Below are 20,976 nucleotides of genomic sequence, written 5' to 3' on the forward strand. Positions count from 1 at the left end.
TCTGTGGCAGGACCTCCCCCATAACCACCTGTTCCCAGGCAATTGCAGCTGCTGTACAGTGGGCAGAGGTTATCATGTAATGTGCCTGGTGTATCATCTGGAAGTAGGTTCTCACATGCCCTCCAACAGCATTAATGTAATCAAAAGCATGCTGCCATATCCTGTCTCAGGCAGATTGTTCACCTGTACCTCTCCCTAATAGAAAAGCTCCATGGTGACATAAGGCCTGGAAAATGCCCTAATTTTCTGCATCACTATATAATGGCTTGCAGTGTACAGATTTTTTTCTTGGGTGCCATATTCCTGTATGAGATGAAACAGAAAATAGACACACATAATTACATATATAATATACAGACAGTATGGCTGTGACCTCAATTAAGTGTGACTGCATGCATCCAATATGCACACAAATAATTTAAAAGTTAATTGCTCACTACGACTGCACACAAGTTAAGACCCCCCCCAAAAAAATAGATTTTTCTCAATCAATTATCAATACCAACACGAATCTATAACACTTCTGTAATGGAGATAACATAGGCTTAACTGTGTGGCACACTGCAGCATTAACAAAAACAATTAAAAATGTAGCAGTAGAGATGTAAGACAAAACTGTTATAATTTCCATCTTCACTGCTGTGAAGGTCAGTCATGTAGAAATAAACAGAGCACATTTTTCTGTTTCTGATAACACAGATACATATGCCAGACCTTCCTACAATGTTACAATACACTCATTTGCAATAACTGTGCAAACATCAAATTAAATACAAACTAAAAATAGGTCAGGTAGCATTCTGTATCATACTTTTTAGTAATGCAAATGTGGCTATGACAAAAGAAAGGGATAAAAAAAAAATTAAGATTAAAAAAATACTTTTCAGTGGTTAGTGTAATTTGGGTTCCTATTACATTATCGAAAGATAATGTAATCGAATGGCCAAAACATTGAAATGGTCACATTTCAAAGTTCACATTGTGGGATCGCAGTACAGTGAAGATTGGGATATTTGCCCTTTCCTCACTATAGTGCAATCTTGGAGTTGGAATATATATTTAGTGGGGGGTGTGGGGGATGCAGCCCCCCACAATAAAAGTTTTGAAATGTGGCCGTTTCGATGTTTTCGCCATTCGATTACATTATCTTTCGATAACGAAATATGATCCCATGTAATTTATCTTCTAATGCTAATCTAAAATCATTATGCAAGAAATAGCAATACACCTTGACAATACAGCAGCGTAGAAAATTGAAAATTCTCCAAAAGGTTAGAGTTTTTAGTAGTATCAAGCTCTCTGGATCAAACATTCTCCCCAGTACAATACAAGGGCATTAGCTACATGATTACCCTTATGAAGTGCTGAGTGAGCACTGTGAGTATACAAATGAGGAGTTACATCATTAGCATTCCCGAGTACAACAATCTGCACTAAGTGTAGGTAATGCAAACATGGTGTAAGGACCTACATGTTTACCTGCACACACCCTACCTTTGCAAGGTCAAGCACTGAGAAGTGGCCCTTGTTAATAGCTTGCAGGCATCTGTGATTAATCTGACTGCAGGAACAATCAGCTTTTTCAGTTTCCCCTCTTTGATGTACATCTACTCAGGGTGTATCAGGAAAAAGAGACTTATCAAAAAGTCTAAAAGTACATTAAGTGATTTAGGAGAGTGACAGTCCTAACATTCAAATACTGGCTTTAATGACCACAGTAACTGCCCCTTAGTGAAAAATGTTCATATTCAAGGGAATACTTTAAGCACTGGTAAAGATAATATATGGCAATAAAACAGAGGCAGACCTGCTATTAAGACAGCATAGATAAGAGATTGAGGCACCATACAGAAAGAAAGTGATACACTTGCAGTGTTTGCAGTCTTTGTTTAATATTGTGTGAGTATATGGGTGTCCTAACTCTTTGCATTATCCCAATCATCCAAACATTTACTGCCAAATGAGAAAGGACAACTTCTGTAACTTGTTTCTGTTGCACTTTCAATGTGATTTGATACAATGTCATATTATCATTACATCTAAACTCTTTTTTCTCCTTGCTAATATGTATTTTTGTCTGTGACAACTATGGGAAATGCTCTTAAATGATTGTTCTCAATACCCTTTTTTGAGGACTCAAATCTATGCAGGTCCCTGTTGCAAGATAACAAAGTTGCTTAAACATCTGTAATGTACATTTAAAATATGTGAGATACTTTATTTTTCTTGTATTATTTGCCCACCATTTGGTATTGCACTCTGTTGACTGGCAGCAGTCAATAGCAGTGAACTGCATTTCCCTGCCCAAGTTGAAAACTAAAAATTTTTATTTGGACTGTCATCAAATAGCACAAAGAAGACTGGCATTGCTGTGCTTTCCTAAGCTGTCTAAGCAGTACTTCGGGAAGAAATTACAGTTTTCACACTTGTATTTCTGTAGCATAGGAAACATTACAGGTGATGCAGAGAATGAAACCTGTTCCCAGATTATTTTACTGAGGGAGTTCATAGTAAAGCTTGACACTCATTTTATTGTATGAATGTGTCAATGTGGGAAACTCAAATAAGGTCAGTATTGATTAAAACTGACAGACAGCTAAGTCATTTGAAATTAGGTAAATATTAATTGTGTGTGCTGTGTGAACAACTAAAGCATCTTTGCTGTTCCCTGTGCTCTTCTTCATTCCCACAGCATTACCTAAAGTCCTGTTATTATAAGCCATACATGATTGTACTGATGTAGGAATGAGATCTCAGACGGCAGAATTACCATTGTAATGCTGTACCAGCTGTGCTCATTGCTGCATATACAGTGCGTTTGGTTTCATGTATCTTCAAGTTATTCCAAAAAAACTGACCAAATGTTTCTGATAAATATTGCCTTCTGCATTTGTGTACCACTTGGCAGCATAAAATTCACTTTCATGGCTTAAGGAAAAAAGTGAAAAAAAATTTAGTTTAGGCTACTTTATGTAGAGCAAGCCATACCCCTCCACAGCACTGTGAGTCTGTTAGCACTCTGGATAGTACTCGGGAAAGAAAATATACCTGAACATTCTGGACTTGGTTCTCGCCAACATGGGTGACCACTGCACCACTCCCATAATATGTTCTACCCTGGTTAGATCAGATCATCGGGCTGTCTCATTCAAAGTTTCTATCCCACCCAATCCCCCAGCCAAAATCAAGCTAAAAAACTTCTCAAAAGCTGACTACAACCTCCTAAGGGAGGGTATCTGTAGCTTCACACCACCGCCCCTCCAGAGGATGCAGACACCTATGCTGAACAGTACGGCAATGCACTTTACAAGCACCTGTACAACTGCATGGACTCAGCCATACCCAATAGAACTAAACCCTGCTCCTCAAGGAAACACAAACCTGTTTGGTGGACATCCTTTATGAACAGGCTTGACAGCAAAAGAAAAAAAAACTGTTGTCCAAGGGTAAAAGGGAACAAATTCCAAATTGGAAAAACTCCCTCCTTAGCCTCAACAAGCAAATTATATCACTATTGAAAACCTCCAAGGCCAATTATGAATTGAAACTAGCCTCCATAACAAAGGGAAACCATAAAGTTTTCTTCAGTTATGTCAGGAACCTCCATGGCAAAGCCCAGGTTTGTTCTGAATTAGTATTTAAGAGTATCACATACACTGATCCTGTTGACTTAGCCAACCTGCTAGCAGATAGGTTCAGTGCAAATTTCACCCCCCTGTCCCCCCCAAAGGCCTTTTCAACATCCTCGATACTTGTCCTACACCTCACATCTCCATAGATCAAGTGATACAGGCCCTATCCAAGGCAAAAACAGAGCTTCCATGGGACCTAATAGTACCCTAGGATGTATTCTGCACCTTCTCCAGCAAGAACTAGCTTCACCATTGAGCACCCTATTCAACCACAGCCTAAGTACTGGCTTCATTCCAGCAGAGTGGAGAACCACTATTGTCATCCCCTTGTACAAAGGTGGTGCCATACTGACCCTGGAAACTATCGCCTCATTGGCTTGACAAGTCTGATCTGTAAAGCCATGAAGCATATTATTATGGATCTCATAAACAAGGACATAGGGAATCTCCAAGCACTTGACCCCACCCAGTTTGGATTCGTCAAGGGCAGATCTTGCCTGTTGAACATGGTTGACTTTTTTGAGACTGTCAGTACATACAGCTTACCTTGACTTGGCCAGGGCCTTTGACACAATCCCCAACTTGGACAGCATCGAAAAGCTAACACAACTTGGCATAAATCCCTATGCCATCAGATGGGTGGCCAACTGGCTCACCAACAGGACCCTCAAAGTCAAAATAGGCACCTCCACCTCTAATAGCAGACCTGTCACTAGTGGAGTTCCCCAGGGATCTGTCCTAAGACCCTACTGTTTGGCATCTATTTCTAGAAGGTACAGGCAAAGACAAAAGGCCTGTGGCTGACCAAGTTTGCCGATGACTGTAAGTTGTCTGCTGTCATTGACTCCCCAAACAATGTTAACATACTGCAAGAGGGTCTCACAGCAAATAATGACTGGTGCCAAAGTCATGGCCTCAAGGTGAATGCAAAAAAATGTATCATCATACCATTTGGCAAAAACACAACCCCTACTGACTGCCATATCAATGGCAACCCCCTAAGCACACAACCTGTGGTGAGAGACCTGGGCACTCAGGTTGATAACAACCTCACATTCAACCATCATGTAGCAGCAGTGGTCAGAAAAGCCTTTTACTTGATACATCTCATAAGTAAAGATATTGCATCCAGAAAAAAGGCGGTTATTACCTCTCTATACTCCTCTCTCTTTAAACCAATAATTGAGTATAATGCTCAGTTTGGGATGTACCTCTCTAAACATCTGCAGCAACTAGAAAGGCCACTGAAATGCCTCACAAAGATAATCCATGGCCTCAAACACCTGTCCTATGTGGACAGGCTCAAATCACTATCACTCTACTGAGTATCGTACAGATTGTTCTGGGGCGATCTGTGCCTTGCCTACAAGGCAATCTTGGAGCCTGGCCTACTAGAAATGCTCCTCACACACTACCCACTAAAAAGGCCTGAACCTAATATGTGGCATTACCAAAACCTGCTGAAGATATAGGTTTCCCAGAGGCTGCCCCATCTCTGGAATAGACTTCCCATACACGTCAAACAGAGCACCTTACTGACCCTCTTCAAGCACAACCTTGATGAGTGGATGGGAAATCATACATTTGTCCCAGGGGTACCATCTGTGTCACTCATTGACAGGGGCAAAATGTGCTGACTGAGGTTTCTTTTGGGGCATAAACTCTTGGCTAGGCTTGTGAGGACCCCAGGGCCATTAGTCTAGTAACCTCCTATGATCCTGTGACAGGTAACTTTCTCTGTGGGACAAGGTAGATGTGCAATGAGCTTAGAGATAAAGGACATGTAATGCATGGTTTGAAGCAACTTAAATGATCATTTTACAGAGGGTGGTATGAATACATATTTAATCACATTTTGTGATACCATTGTGTTCCTGTTTAAAAAGCAACTGCCATCACTATTGCTAACAACATGTGATCTATTGTCTGTCCACTTTCACATTATTTGTCAATATCTACAAGTCTGATAATGTGTTCCGCAAAGTATATATCTGATGTTGTATGGATTGCTAAATATAACAATTCAATATTTATTTTCTAATGTCTTTCCCATTGTTCTTCACTCAGCAGCATGCAAACATGGTTCACTGCCTAAGGAAAAAAGGGAAAATTTTGGTTTAGGCCACCTTACCTAGAGCAAATATGCCTGGTGTCATTAAGCAGCCCTCTGCAACATGGATGTAACTTCCTTCAGAGAATGAACCTGGCAGATATCAAATTCTGTGGTACAAAGTATAACTGCAGTGAATTGAGAGAAATAAGGTATATGAAGCATTGTTTGAAGTTTCACCTGTTATATACCTCTGCCTGTGGCACAAGGTGTAAGTACAGTGAGTGAATAAATAACACAGCTGATTAAGTGTTTAAATCCAGCTACAAGATCCTTTTGCAAAGGGCATAAGAAGCCCATTTCTCACAGCATTTTGATTAGGACTGTAACACTAAAGACAAATGACAATGTTAAACCTGTTTCTTGCAAGCAATATATCAGTAATTCTTGCATAATTAAACTTTTCTATTTAGCATACATCAATAACGTTTCACATATAACCTCACGCTAATGTGTGCAAAAGTTTCTTTACATGAAAGTTATGATATTTAATATAAAATTCACTTGCATGTGTATGATGGGCACAATAATTTTGTTATAATCATCATGACTCATGACATATCCCAGCTGTTTATTTAGGACAGTTATGTCTTTTGACCTATGTATGTAATACATACCAACCTGTATTAATCAGCACATTCAACTGTATCCAACTGAACTATATTCACAAACATAGATATACTGCCTTTTACATAGGAATGCACTCCCAGAACTAATTCAAACCTCACACATACAGGCCTCTCTGAAGGGTATCTCCACTCATTCTGAAATTAGTATAGGTCTACTTTCCATGTGTGAATGGTAGTTCTCCTGTGGTAATGTCAGTTAATAAGGTAAGTTTCAATTCGTGCATGCTTTATCACATGGATTCAATTATCAGCTGATACAATAATATGTTTACATTGTTTAAGCCCCAACATCGCAATATGTCACAGTTCATCCTCTTTCTCCTTCCAAAGTGCAAGAATTAAAAGTCATGCCATAAAGTATTCTATTATTGAGTAAAGCATTGAAACCTGGGTCGGTAAGCTGAACATCACACATGGCAAAGCTCAATTCTATGTTTCACACCTCTACTGTTATTTTATGTGATGTGAGTAGTGCCAATGTGTCTGTCAAGGAATCCATCCGCTTTCAATTGTGCAAATGCAGTTGGCGAGGCTGTGCATCTATGGGTAATACCAGTAACATGCGAGATCTTCACTGGGCACCAATTCAGACATATTTTGCTAGCTTGACATTTACAGGCATAGCTGGTGAGGGAGAGAATGGTGCAAAATTTAGAGCACAAAACTTGAGTGTTGAAGATATTTGTGGCACACTTTGTGAAGCACTACAAGGTTAAGCTACTGCATAGGGATTATACTGGGTCTCAGTATGAGGCTAAGGCTTGAAATAACCAAGCTAAGGCTGTATTTAATGCAACAGGCATTCCACACATTGTGGAACAATGTCATCACCACTACAGTGACCGTAGGAAGTACAAGCAGGACCTCCTAAGCTGATGGTAGGCAGACTTTAGGGCTGCAAACACCGCCAGTTGTATAAGTATACTGGTCCATAACCTGTCTATGATATGGCATTAATGATCTATCCAGCCAATGTAGATGCTCATTATGCTTTCATGTATATATATATATATATATATATATATATATATATATATATATATATATATATATCTTTTCTATTTTGTACTGTACAGATGCAGAGAAGATAGCTACAAACCATGAGGTACACCAGGAAAGAAGCACAAAGTGAGTATGACTCAGGTAGAAGCCAGAAATTTATTTTCATTCCTCAAATAATACCATCTTGGGCAGGCATACCTCAACCTTCATCTCAAGCATGCATGCCTTCCCCAATAACTCTTGCTGCTTGCATTAGGACATCAAAACACCAGCTTAACTGTATGTGGGTGCAGTACCAAGAAGCAGCAATGACTTTTTATTATTGGATAAGTATTTATAAACTATTATCAACAATAACATGTCAGGAAGAATTAAATTATGGTAATTGCAATTGTTAAATTATAATGCTTATTTCCTATCCATCATAGGGGAAAAAAATCTGCTGTTTCTTATATCATAGCAGTGAGATTTTTTTTTTATTATTTATGATACATAAATACCTTTCCATCATGTATGTCTGCAGAAAAGGTGTATAATAGTAGATTATCAAAATTGTTTATGTATTTGTCACCCTGCCAGCTCAACTATCTGGAATTTCGTAAATAATTCTATGTCATTTGTGAGTATTGATATGGTTTATATAGAAGTGTGACAGAAGGAAATACTGCCAGCCCAGCAATCTGGAATTTTGTAAATAATTCTATGTTATTTGTGAATATTGATATGATTCATACAGAAGTGTGTGTAAATGTGTAAAGTACTGAGTGAAATGTAACCACAGCATGCTATGCTGGCGTAGAATAAAAATGTTTATAAACTATTATAATTGTGTAACTGTATATGTTTTAACAGTAGAAACTGGGACATAAAAGGTTAATTTGTAAAACTTCAAGAAAATAAGTTGAAATAAAATTATTTTACAATTGTGCTATAAAAGTTATCTCTCAGTTTCAGTGTAGCAGACACAATGTCTACAGCTAGGAGTTCTTGTATTGTCTTGAAAGAGAAGTAATTACTAGGTTTAAGATGCAGAAGTGTTTCATTGCTTTATGACTTCCTAACAGCTGCACAGCTCTGAGCAAACCTCTGAAGGCTATGTATTTTTCACACAGAGATGTTAAATGTTGGACACTGGGGGTAGCTTGGGAACTAAAGTCAGGTGACAAAAAGCGATGTCATCCAAGCTAACCGAGCAGTAATATTTGATATTAATTTATGAGCTCTCTCAGAGAGACACTGGGCATTTTTGTATTTTGTCTTTGACTCAACAAGAACATCCACTCATCATCACATCTGCACTTGCCTTGCTGCAAGTAAATCTAGGGTACAGTAATTTATCTTAAATACAGTTAGGAATATAGTGGAGTATAGCTTAGATATTTTCTTTATTTATTTGACACTGTCCTGTAATGTTGTTTTAGATATTCCTATGATTTTGAACTCTGAAGTAAATGTGTTCGTTTATTGAGTATTGTCTTGTTCTTTTATTTATTATTAAATATATTTGAAAACTAAGAAGGTTTTGAAGATGTTCACAAATTTTGTGAATGAAAGCGCTAATGAAATACATTTTTAAAAGTTCTGCTGGTTTCTTCTTTTTAGCCATCTGGCTTGGATTACATAAATATATTTAAATCTATCTTTGTGGCTGATATTTGTGAGACATATTTAAGCTCTGAAAGTACTTGCATATGTATTTGGTGACACTGTACAGGCCACTCCTAAATAGCTTTGCTCTTGGTTAGACTACCATTTGGATTAATAGTAACATTACACAGTAGGATTGGACACCCTTTGTTAAGGGCCTTAAGCAGTTGATAAATAGTGACTGGTGGCAGCTGGAACTACCTTATAGTCTGGGCAAAAGGGAAGCATAGTTAGTAAACCTGTGCCAGCCTTCCCCAGGTGTGTGTGTGTGTGTGTGTGTGTGTGTGTGTGTGTGTGTGTGTGTGTGTGTGTGTGTGTGTGTGTGTGTTTGCATATAAATAAAAATCTGAAAGTGCGTGCATGTCAGCTACTTGGACAGGGACACGAAGCACTGGTTGTACAGAGAGGGTGCTGGAGGTCTTAGCTTGGCCACTCAGCTGAGAGCTCAACTCTATAGCTGTGCCAGTGGAGAGACTTATTGGGGATCTGGACAAAGAGGAAGAAACCAGCCCCAGACTGACTGTGATCTCTGTGTGCTCTTAAGGGAAATTGCACTTTACTGTGTGTGTGTGTGTGTGTGTGTGTGTGTGTGTGTGTGTGTGTGTGTGTGTGTGTGTGTGTACTTGTCATCCGCCCAGTGTGTACATTCCCCACTCTTGCTAGTGGTGAGGATTGAGGCTCCTTGATTACTGGGCTAGTGCAGGGGCATCACATATTAATGGGTTGGCAGTGGTGGGATAGCCACATCACATATTAATTGGCTTGTAGTGGTGTGGATATTGAATTCCTGTAGCCTGTGTACAGTTGTGGGATAGCCACATCACATATTAATTTGCTTGTAGTGGTGTGGATATTGAATTCCTGTAGCCTGTGTACAGTGGTCATTGAAGGTGTTTATACTCTCAATAACCCACACAGTGAACATTCAGAGTTTCATATCACAATTGCTTTATTTAATTTTTTGTTTTGTTATCTTAGTCAGGGAGAGCAGGCAAGCACATTAGCAGAGGAGTATGGCAAGCTGACAAGGAGCTAGTTGGCTGAAATGTGCCAGGCTAAATGACTGGTGCATGCCAACCTGACTAAAGCAAACATAATTGCAGCTTTAGTCACAGTTGCATCACAGAATAGCCACCAGGACGACAATCAGACCAGCCTTGGAGATGTACAACTCTCATAAAATGGACAGTTCAACCTTTCTACAGAGGAATTAAAAATCCATCTGGAGTTAAAGGGACTTGCCTGGAGGCCAAGTCTTTGGAAATAGAAGCAGCAGAGAGACTGAGATGTCTGGAGGCTCAGGAAAATGAGAAACCTGAGACATCTAGAAACTGAGGAAAATGAGAAACTGTGATGTCTGGAGGCTGAGGAGAATGAGAGGCAGAGGCATCTTTGCTAGAGTCGTGGAGGTAATGGGGAGGGGAATAACTGAACCCCATAAGCAAGAAAGGTCAGTAAATTTCTTCCACAATTTACAGAGGGGGAAAATTTTGATAGTTTCATTCATATGTTTGAAAGGGTATGTAAACAGTATAATGTTGACCAAGGGCTCTAGGTATGGTTCCTGACCCCCTTACTCCATGATAAAGCTGTAACTGCTATTTCTAAATTGTCTGATACTGACTGCTTAAATTATAATACAGTCAAAAATTGTCTGTTAGAATGCTTTAAGTTAACACCTGAAGCTTATAGGAAAAAGTGTTCATAGACACAAGGTAGATGAAAGTGTATGTGAATATATTGCTGAACTAAGTACTTATTTTCATAGGTGGGTGAGTAGATGTCAGGTCACCACTTTTGAAGGGCTGGCAGACCTTTTGGTGAGGGAACAAGCCCTTAGCACTTTACTTGAGGAAATGAGAATCTGTTCAGCTGATAGACAATGCAATACTGCAGATGAGTTGCACAAGAAGGGAGACCTATACCTAACAAGCTGGACATCACTGTACAGGAAAGGGATACCCAGTGCTGCTCATGGGTCTAAGGGAACCCATGGTGGGCAGCCCAGATTGCCCAACAGATTCTGCCAGTAGCAGGGTAAGGCACTAATCCAGGTACACATCCAGGACCAAGGGCTAAATGTTTTAAATGCAACCAGTGGGGCCATGTAGCATATAGATATCCATGGAGGCAAGGTGGGGAACAAAAGGTGGGAGAGCCAGTAAGTGCAAATGACAGAATGCCAGCAGTAAGTTTTCTCAAGACAACAAGGGTACCAAACTACCACAAGAGCTTATATCCTATCTTAGTAAAAGGGAAAGATGCCACTCCTAAGAGAGACACAGCCTCTGACCTAACCATTGTGAAGCCTACAATGGTTAAAGAGGAGCACTACTTGTTTGGGCAGTCGACTCCAGTCAGGACTTTAGGAGGGACCCCATTCCAAATACCTTTGGCTAGGGTTCACCTTGACTGGGAGAGTGGAAAAGGAAGTCAGCAAGTAGGTGTGTTTGAGGATATCCCTCAAGATGTCCTGACAGGGAATGATGTTGATAATGCAGAACCTTATGTGCATGCAGTTACACACAGTCAGGCTTGGAGACAAGCATGTGGGTCTAGTAGCTTGGGGCAGACTCAGAGAGACCACACACTTGCATCCAGGACTGGTGATGGTTATATAAGGGAGGGAGCTATCCTGTAGCAGTGAGACTGAAGGTGAGCCACAGCTGCGTGTGGGTACTGATGTTCCCTTGGGCAGAGTGGCTGCAAGGGCAGAGGTGAGTAGTAGTACCCAGGCTGATAGCGAGGCACCACTGTCAGAGGATGTCAGACTTCCTGTGGAAGGGGAGCTGTGAAGGGTAACCAAGAGAGAATTGAGACAGGCTCAGATCTCAGACCCTACATTACAAGGCCTGACAGAGGTAGCTAGTGAAGCATCTGATTTTCAAGGGAAGGGGGAATCTCTATACTGGAACAAAGGGTTACTGTATAAAGAGTGGACCCCTGAGGGAGGGTTAGAGGGTGAAAGAATACAGCAGCTGGCAGTGCCTAGAGCCTGCTATCTGGCACTTCTAGCCATAGCACATGATATTCCCTTTGCAGATCATAGGGACATAAAAAGTACAATGAGAAATATTAAGCATAACTTTTATTGGCCTGGGATTTCCAGAGATGTAACAGGGTACTGCAGGACCTGTGTGCAGTGCCAAAAGGTATCTAAGGTAGGAGACAAGGTGAAAGCTCCTTTGATGCCTTTTCCTGGGATGGAGGAGCCATTTCAGAGTGTAGGTATGGATATTGTGGGGCTTCTGACTACCCTACATTCCACAGGGAAAAAGTATATCCTAGTGGTAGTAGATTATGCTACCAGATACTCTGAAGCAGTGGCCCTATCCTCCATTGAGGCAGAAAATGTGACAAATGCTTTGTTAGAGATTTTCAGCAGAGTAGGTTTCCTAAAAGAAATACTGACTGACAGAGGTGCCAATTCCTCATCAGACCTGCTGGCTTATCTATGGAAGCACTGTGGGGTGAAGCACCTAAAGACCACCCCTACCATCCCCAGACTAATGGTCTTGTTGAGAGGTTAAACTCTACACTCAAGTCCATGTTACAGGCATTTGCAGACCAGTTCAAGATGGAGTGGGACAAATATTTGCCCCATCTGTTGTTTGCTTACAGAGAGGTTCCCCAGGAATCCACAGGTTTTTCATCCTTTGAGTTTCTGTATGGGCATAGGGTGAGGGGACCTCTAGATTTGATTTGAGATGAGTGCGAGGGTGAGTGTCACTCCCACAAGGAGTCTGTTGTGGCATATGTCCTAAACCTGAAGACAATGCTCAGGGAACTCATGGGCTTGGCTCAGAAGAATCTGGCAGAAGCCCAACAGCAGAAAAAGGTCTGGTATGACAGGAATGATTGCTCTAGAGAGTATGCTGTAGGACAGCAGGTAATGGTGTTCATTCCTGTCAAACACAACAACTGCAGACAGCTTGGGGGGACCCAACAAGGTAGTAAGGAAGGTCAGTGATGTTAACTACATGGTAGACCTGCTAGGCAGGAGGCAGGGGCACATATTATACCACGTTAACATGCTGAAACCTTACCATGATACGGAGACCTTTGTGCTAAGTGTTTTCAATACAAGGCAGGAGGAGTCTGTGGGGGATCTATGGCTACAGGGAGCCAGCCAAATCCCAAATTACTATGGTGGAGCCTAGGGTTGCAAGCATGTGATGGGACAGTGCAGCATTGCACTGGGGTCAGCAATGCAACATTTCTAGAGGGTCACTTGAAAAACTAGCTTGAGTTTTCGGGGGGGGGGTGTCACACTGCCAGCCCAGCTATCTCAAAATTTGTAAATAATTCTATGTCATTTGTAAATATTGATATGGTTTATATAGAAGTGTGACAGAAGGAAATACTGCCAGCCCAGCTATCTGGAATGTTGTAAATAAGTCTATGTCATTTGTGAATATTGATATGATTCATACAGAAGTGTGTATAAAGGTGTAAAGTACTGAGCTAAAATGTAACCACATTATGCCCTGCTGGCTTAGAATAGAAATGTATATAAAGTATTGTAATTGTGTAACTGTATATGTTTTAACAGTAGAAACTGGGACATAAAAGTTTAATTTGGAAAGCTTCGACAAAATAAGTTGAAATTAAATTATTTTATGATTGTGGTATACAAGTTATCTCTCAGTTTCAGTGTAGCAGATACAATGTCTAGAGCTAGAAGTCTTTGTATTGTCTTGGAAGAAAAGTAATTATTAGGTTTGAGATGCAGAAGTGTTTCAATGTTTTATGACTTCCTAGTAGCTGCACAGCTCTGAGCAAACATATGAAGGCTATGTATTTTTCAGACAAATATGTTACATGTTGGACACTAGGGGTAGCTTGGGAACTAAAGTCAAGTGACAAAAAGTGATGTCATCCAAGCTATGTTTAATATTAATTTAAGAGCTCTATCAGAGAGACACTGGGCATTTTGTATTATGTCTTTCACCTAACAAGAACATCCACTCATCATCACATCTTCATTTACCTTGCTGTAAGTAAGTCTATAGTAAAGTAATTTCTCTTAAATACAGTTAGAAATATAGTGAAATAAAGCTTAGATGCTTTCTTTATTTATGTGAGACTGTCCTCCAATGTTGTTTTAGATATTTCCTGTGATTTTGAACTCTGAAGCAACTGTGTTTGTTTACTGAGTATTGTCTTGTTCTTTTATTTATTGTTAAATATAGTTAAACATATCTTTGTGGTTGATATTTGTGAGACATAGCTAAGCTCTGAGAGTACTTGCATATTATTTGGTGACACTGTATAGGTCACTCTTAAATACCCTTGCTCTTGGTCAGACTACCATTTGGATTAATATTAACATTACACAGTAGCATGGGACACCCTTTGTTAAGGGTCTTATATAGCTGATAAGTAGTGGCTGGTGCCAGCTGGAACTACCTTAATATTCTGGCAGAAGGGGGGCATAGCTAGTAAACCTGTACCAGCCTTCCGTGTGTGTGTGTGTGTGTGTGTGTGTGTGTGTGTGTGTGTGTGTGTGTGTGTGTGTGTGTGTGTGTGTTTGTATATAAATCAAATCTCAAAGTGTGTGTGTGTGTCTGCTACTTGTGCAGGGACATGAAGCACTGGCTGGACAGAGAGAGTGATGGAGGGCTTAGCTTGGCCACTTAGCTGAGATCTCAACTATATAGCCGTGCCAGTGGGGAGTCTTATTGGAGATCTAAAGAGGGAGAAACCAGCCCCAGACTGACTGTGATTGCTGTGTGTTCTTAAGAGAAATTGCACTTTACTGTGTGTGTACTTGTCATCCTCCCAGGGTGTATGTCTCCCACTGTTGCCAGTGGTGATGATTGGACCTCCTGGATTACTGGGACAGTGCAGGGGTGTCACAGTACTGACAAAGTTTATTGAAAAGATACAGTAGTGTGAGATTCAATTTATGTAATTATTTCTTAGTAATACTGGGAACAGTTGCTTTTTAAACAGCAACACAATGGTATGACAAAATGTGATTAAATCTGTATTCAGACCACCCTCTGTAAAATTATCATTTAAGTGAATGTGAACCCTTTCTCTCTTCTTAATTTTTTTGGGGGGTATAATTTATTAACAACTGTTGTTTGCATAACCCTACTGCTGAAAATTTTATGATCAACATTACAGAGAGATACATGGACAACTGCAGGTCAGCTCACCATGCCTCCACAGTTGGCAGCATAGACACCCAGCACTTCTGGGTCACAACTTGTCAGTATTGCCTCCACAACCCATGCCTTACCTGCTCCAACTGCATCAGGTAACTCTGCCCCATTTGCTGATGCAGTGGTACCCTCCAGGAGCAGTAGTAGTGGAGGTGGCAATTTTGTCACCTGGCAGAAACTGACAGGGCTTATGAAGGATATAGTGAAGAGGGGCCTCGGTGCATGTATCAGCAGGGTTGAAAAGGTCCTCTGACACTTTGCAAAGTGATGCTACATCTGACACATACCCAGGCAGCTGCTACAGGAGACACTGTTGAGGGTGAGGACTAGATTCTTACTGTTCTCAAGTTGAGCATGGATGTGCCTCCAATGGCCCCTACCTATCCCTAAGCATGGTGTCCCCCAAACCTATGTCTCCATCACCATCCCTGTCTGTCTTTTATGCCCAGTATGTATGCAAATGCTTCCTAAGCTACCCTACCTACCTGACCCTTTCATTCCTAAGCACCTTTCCCAACATTCCATTGTCTTTCAAAAACATGGTTGCCTGTCCCACAAACAAATTATGCCCCATACACAGCTCTCCACTTTGTCTACGTGTCATCTTGACACAACTGATTTAGTCTAATTGGCCATATAACATTATTCTGTTGTTGTCATTCATCACTGGTGTGGTGACTTTGCATAATAATGAAATTGTGTGCACAATTGTACATTTATGTTGTGAAGAAATGGATAGCTATGGTGCTCTTCTATGACCCTTTTACAAATTCCTGTATTCTTTATCCTGTGTTGTACCCTATGCTTGCCAATCCCATTTTCACCACTGTCTTATCCACCCATTTTTCGCATGTTTAATATGGTTAAAAATATATTCACACACAACACACATGGTCAGACATGGCCCATGGAAAAGCCTTCACATTAAATCCTTCATATTTGCACAGAGTTTGCCATTTCAAAGTAATGCTAAATGACAGTGACACATTGTTGAACTTCTTATTGCAAAAGGTAAAGATTTCCATGTAATCTGCAATGGTCCAGCTACATTGGTGCAAACGTGCTTAAATCTCCTGCACTATTGCAATACAGAGTAAAGGTAGACTTAAGGCAGTACTGTGAAATAGTTAATCTAACTGTTTTTAGGCTGCTGGCTGTATTAAAGTAAGAGTTCCTAGGTAGAGTGTTGAGATAATTAACTTGTTGTAGCCTATTTTTGCATAGTGACATGGGCTTGAATACAGCTGTAGGTCAATTTATTATTTCATAGCATTTCATATTCCTATGATATATTTAATTGCAAACATCCATTTTTCTCTTCACATAAAACATTTCCTTAACATAGCATTGGAATAGTGGAGCAAGACTTCATTTTCAAAAATATTGCAGTACCAAAAGGGAGACTTATTAAGCCATCCTTATCCTGGTTACGTATTTAAGTTTATTGCACTCTGATAACCTTTATTTGTACCTATAGCAAGCACTTTATAGTACAGAGCATGACAGATTAATGATGATTTAATAAGTAAGACAAAAACACCATACAGATGTTCCCACATGCCCCATAAAACATATTGTTGCTGTTCCTATCTCCATCTGTCTGTATCTCCTTCTGCCCACCCCTTATGCTTTAGTAAGTTGTCAATTTACTAGGTGTGCTATTTTTATGAAGCAAAGCAGCAATTCCTCTATGCAGTAATGAGCTAATACTCACGTGTGTAGAAAGAAACTTTGAATAATTTCAAGGGTTCTAATCCAGGGATTAGCTAAGTGTTACTGACTGTTTTTAGTGCACTCATTTATGTGTACCTGCTGTCTACATATTGTTATTAGCCAGCATTATCCTTCGTCTGTCATAATTTACTTTGTCTCTGCCTCCATGTCACCCTCTCAATGTATCTTCTCCCTTCTGTAATTTTCCAACTCTGCATTTGTGCAATGTCTGGTGTACAGCTGTAACTAAGACTAAATGAAAGTACACAGCTTTTGGCAATATCTTATAGTTTTATTGCCTTCGTCCACATTACTCAGTCACACTTTGCCCCACTGTGCTAAACTATGTTTAATCAGTTTAATGTACTTTACAACAAGCTGAAGAGATGAGTGTACAGATTACAGTGGTCAACAGGGTAATGAAAATGAATACATCTATGTTTGCTGAAATCTACTGTCATATAGTACCTATCAGAATTATGACTTCCTACATGGTGTGCTTAGATAATAATCAGGTATAAGTTTTTACTTGGCATGCTGTAAATGTTGTATACAGATGGCTGAAATGTAAATGTTTTTGGCTAACAGCTTTACTTAGCATATCATTATCCTGCTGCAATATTAATGTGCTAGCTTCCTATTGTGAAGTCTATCTTGTATAGATATTTGTGTGAAAGTCAGCACAGAGCAACATAGCCTGCTGCTAATTCCCACTCTAAGTGGAAATGTTATGATATTATTACACATACATGAACACTTTGCCATCAGCAGCGCAATTCAGCTTGGCAACACTGCACTCAAAGAGTGAAAAAATCAAAAAGAAAATCAATTCTTGCTTTAGGCTGCACAATGTTTGTATGTCTCTGTTACTTTTGTCAACAGGTGATCTTGATTTCAAAAGGATGTTGACTCAGTTCAGTTATTTAATGTATGTATGCTATACAGTGTTTACAACTGCAGTTGTGTTACATGTTGGGTTAACCTGGTCTCACATAATCCATCACTGTTATTCTGCAGCACATTGTTCTATGTAAACTGCTGCTTGGCTTGACAATGCATATAGACCAAGTATGAGAAAATACAAGGGTGCAGATATCCAGACATGAAATTGCAGGAAAGTTTGATTGAAAAGCCAGTGGTGTACAACAGTGAATGTCTATGTCATCCCCTAATCTGAAACATGTTAATGACTCTCTGAGTAATACAATGTATGTGAAGGATATTATCTAAATGTTAGTGGAAAACAATGTAATTACATGTGACAATCATAGTAAAGTCACATTGTTCTGTGCACACAAATGCATTTGTTGTACAACCTGTGATACACAGGACCATCTGTTTCAAACGGGATTTTTAAAAATGTCAAATGTTCTATTTCACAGCGTTAACATCAGACTTCTTCTGTGGTGCTTGGGACTAATAAAGTGCTCTCCTGATTGTGTAACTAGATCAGTAGGAGGTTTAATGCCCAATATGGAAGGCCTGTATGTCTGTGTGTAACATTTGATGCTGTGTCCACTTCCCCTGAGAAGAATACATTTAACTCTTCATAAAAATGAGTGTAGAGGAGGCAGACCACTTCTTAAAACCACCAAGCACATTTTTTATTTAATAAACAATAAAATATATAAGCGCTTTCATCTCAATATTCCAAGATTACAGAGACTTCATCAGATACAAATTTTAAAACAGCCCAGTTTGTTTTAAACCCTGTAGGGATGACATCATTTCCTGAAACAGACTTAAAAAGTTTAAAGCAACAGTATGTCCTAAAACAAAATCAGATAGCAGCAGTATTCAAGTTCAAAAATATATTATATATCATGGATATTTTTAAAAAAATTAAACAATATAATAAAACCAATCCATTTAATATAATTAAATATAGCATTCTATTACCCCAGTAAATATGCTAATAAAAGATAAACAAATGAAATTGTAAAACAGTAAAAATAATGAAAAGTTAATCAACAGCTTCCACTAGGAATTGAACCCAGGACTTTCCATGTATGAAGCAGATGTAATAACCACTACACTATTACCTTCACATATCCTTTTACTACAAGTTCAATGTCTTATAAGGGCTTTTAATTTTAAAGGGCTACTAACAGACAGGTTGTCATTCAGTCCTGGCCAGTACATGGAATTCAGTCTCAACTGCCATGCGAGTTCCAATTTTTCTAATAGGTAGGGCCATGCCCCCCGACGAATTCTAGGTACCACACATTCCAATATAATGAACTTAAATTCATGTTGTGGAAACCCTGTAATATGTCTCGCTAAGACATTACCTTCCCAGCCATCTCATATGTGTCTAAGATGTTCACTAATTCTGGTTTTAAATTTTCTTTCAGTCTTGCCCACGTAAAAACATGGGCAGGAAACACAAATAGTTTACCATCATCATGGTCAACTATGGTAGAAAGTTTCATAAAATGAAAAAGCCACATATATGTTTAAGTGTCTGTAACTATAATGCCATTGTCTAGATGCATTTCATCTCAGGATGGTGTGCACTAAAACATTAATTCTAGTGATGGAATCCCTATATACTGGTTGAGGGTATGTGCAGTTTAGTAACATTTTTGTTAAGTTTATGTGACCATATTGTATTTAATGATAGCAACACAATGAGTCTCAGTCTCCTTTATTTACTCTGAAGTCTCTGTTGAAGAATGGTATATACACTGGTTGTGCACTGAAAGTAAAACTAAAGTACTCAAAGAATAGTCCACAATACTTAGAAACAATAGCAGTCTATGTGTAATACAGATGAAATTTAGATGACCAAATTACTTTCAGGGCAACACTAGCATTCCGCCAAGCAAAATGAAATAAATAAATAAATAAATTGGAATCAGCCATACCCAACAGAGCTAAAACCTGCTCCTCAAGAAAACACAAACCTGCCTGGTGGACATCCTGTATCAACAAGCTTTACAACAAAAGGAAGAAACTGTTGTCCAAGGGTAAAAAGGAACAAATTCCAAATTGGAAAAACTCCCTCCTCAGTCTGAACAAGCAAATTGGATCATTAGTGAAAACCTCCAAAGCCAATTATGAATTGAAACTAGTCTTTGAAACAAAGGGAAACCACAAAGCCTTCTTCAGTTACATCAGGAACCTCCATGGCAAAGCCCAGGTTTGTTCCAAATTAGTAATTAATGGTACCACTTACACTGATCCTGTTGACTTAGCCAATCTACTAGCAGATAGGTTCAGTGCAAACTTCATCCCCCCCCCCAAGGCCCATTCGACATCCCCAATACTTGTCCAGTAAATCATATCTCCATAGATCAAGTGTTAAAGGCCTTATCCAAGGCAGGATACACAGTTTCCATGGGACCTAATAGTATCCTAGGCTGCATTCTGCACCATGTCCAGCAAGAACTAGCTTTGCAATTGAGCACCCTATTCAACCACAGCCTAAGTACAGGCTTCATTCCAGCAGAGTGAAGAAATGCACAAATGTGGTGCCACTACTGACCATGGAAACTATCACCACATTGGCTTGACAAGTCTGATCTGTAAAGCCATAGAGTGTATTATTATGGATCTCATAAACAAGGACATAGGCAATCTCCAAGCACTTGATCCTACCTAGTTCAGATTCATCAAGGGCAGATCTGGCCTGTTGAACCTGGTTGATTTCTTTGAGACTGTCACCAAGCCCTGGATGAGGGAAAGTCAGTACATACAGCTTACCTTGACTTGGCCAAGGCCTTTGACACAATCCCCACTTGGGCATCATTAAAAAGCTAACACAACTTGATGTGAATCTCTATCTCATCGGGTGGGTGGCCAACTGTCTCATGGATAGGACCCACAAGGTCAAAATAGGTGTTGCAGTCTCCGACAGCAGACCTGTCACTGGTGGTGTTCCCCAGGGATCTGTCTTGGGACCCATAGTGTTTGTCATCTACTTTTCAGAGTTCCAGGCAAAGACAAAAGGCCTGTGGCTGACCAAGTTTGCAGATGACTGTAAGTTGGGTGTTGTCACTGACTCCCCAAATTATGTTAACATGCTGCAAGAGGGTCTCACAGCAACAAATGACTGGTGCCAAAGTCATGGT

The sequence above is a fragment of the Protopterus annectens genome, chromosome 12.part0 (assembly GCF_019279795.1).
Source record: "Protopterus annectens isolate FY-2018-M chromosome 12.part0, PAN1.0, whole genome shotgun sequence".
Taxonomy (NCBI): Eukaryota; Metazoa; Chordata; order Ceratodontiformes; family Protopteridae; genus Protopterus; species Protopterus annectens.